Here is a 1,798-nt window from a genome sequence, read left to right on the forward strand (position 1 = left end):
TAGTCAAATACCCTCCTTTCTCCTTGAGATTGAAAGGACTATCACTCTCTTTAGCACTTTCTAGGTGATTTCAGAGGAAAACAATATATAGTTTAAATTTCCTGCCATATAGCAATATATGGTTTGAATATGTAAAAAATGAAAGCAATTCCATTTACATGAAGTTCTAGAACGAACAAAACCTCTCTGTGATGATGAATATCAGAATAGTGGTTGCCTCTGGAGGGAGTATTGACTGGAAAGAGGCATGAGGATCTTTTCTAGAATGAAGGAAATGTTCTTGATGGGAGTGGGGGTATATGTTTGTGAAAATTTATTGAACTATATATTTAAACTATGCATTTATTTTATGTACATTTAAACAGATAAAGCAGGATGACAAATAGTTCAAAAATGAAAGAGAAATGTCCATGTGAGAATAATTCAGCAAACATTTAGATGTCAAAATGGTTTGGTTTTAAATTTCTGACTTTATTAGGGCCATTTACAGGAAAGGCCCCACTAGCAGCATGTAGCTCTGCTAAGGGATATAACAACATTTTTATCCACAGGCAATGATTTCTTATTAGTCAAGCTCTTTAAATAGAGGAGAAATGTCTGCACATTGCATATGTTTAAAAGTTAGCTAGAACTCATCGCTCTTCCTCTTCCCCTAAGTGGCCTGAGGTGATCTGTGAAAACGGTTTGCCGCTCACTTGACCCAGAAAACTCCACGAAATCATGAAAATCAAGAGGTTCAAATCTTCATGTTCACCACTTGTGAAACTGCCAAGGCCATGAAGGCTATGCCTATACGGAAAGCAACCAAGTATCTGAAAGATGTCACTTTACAGAAACTGTGTACTGTTCCAAAGTTACAATTGTGCAGTTAGTAGGTGCTCCCAGGCCAAACACTGTGGCTGGGCACACGGCTGGTGGCCCAAAGAGTCTTGAATTTTTGCTGCACGTGCTTTAAAATGCAGACAGTAATGCTGAACTTCAGGGTTTAGATGTAGATTCTCTGGTCATTGAGCACAGCCAGGTGAACAAAGCACCTAAGATGCGCCATCGGACTTACAGAGCTCATGGTCAGATCAACCCATACGTGAGCTCTCCCTGCCACATCGAGATGATCTTTGCTGAAAAGGAACACATGGAACCAGAAGAGGAGGTTGCACAGAAAAAAAAGATATCCCAGTAGAAACTGAAGAGGCAAAAACATATGACATGGGAATAAATTCACCACAAATAAAGACAAAAGGTAAAAAAAAAAAAAAAAAAAAGGTTTTACTAGACGAGATTCAGTATATGTTTCTGTAGCTTTTGTCAATAGCTGACCCCCAATGTTTCTACCTACAGAGTGGTCACTAAGTTTAGAAATATAGGTGGCTCTCTGCCCTATCTCACTATGTTAAGTGACCACCAATTAGTGCCTGCACTTAACACAGGAGGAAAGGTCACCTGGAGAGCACCACCACATGACCCCCAGGGTGGTGAGGAACTGGTAGGATGATCATACCTAAAATTAGATTGGATGATGTAGCCCTGTGGAGTATGCTGCATTATGGCCAGATCAGACCACCCTTGGGTATCGGGTAAGCCAGAAAAAATTAGGACACGGAATGAAAAGTTGAATTTGAATACTGGATAAGCAACAAATAACTTTTTGTATAAGTATGCAAGGAATACTTATATATCCCTTGCATATTTCGGATGTATACGCATGGACATACTTGCAAGGGACATAATTATACTAAAAACGTATCTGGTTTTTAATCTGAAACTTAAATTTAATTGTGACTGGGTGCAGTGGCTCATG

At 39.2% G+C, this 1,798-nt stretch overlaps 1 pseudogene; it reads left to right on the plus strand.

Annotated features, from left to right (window-relative positions):
* Positions 1-670: 670 nt before the first annotated feature.
* Positions 671-1,216, plus strand: LOC117079627 (annotated as a pseudogene).
* The last annotated feature ends 582 nt before the right edge of the window (positions 1,217-1,798 follow it).

Source organism: Trachypithecus francoisi, unplaced genomic scaffold, assembly GCF_009764315.1.
Source record: "Trachypithecus francoisi isolate TF-2019V2 unplaced genomic scaffold, Tfra_2.0 Lachesis_group7, whole genome shotgun sequence".
Lineage (NCBI taxonomy): Eukaryota > Metazoa > Chordata > Mammalia > Primates > Cercopithecidae > Trachypithecus > Trachypithecus francoisi.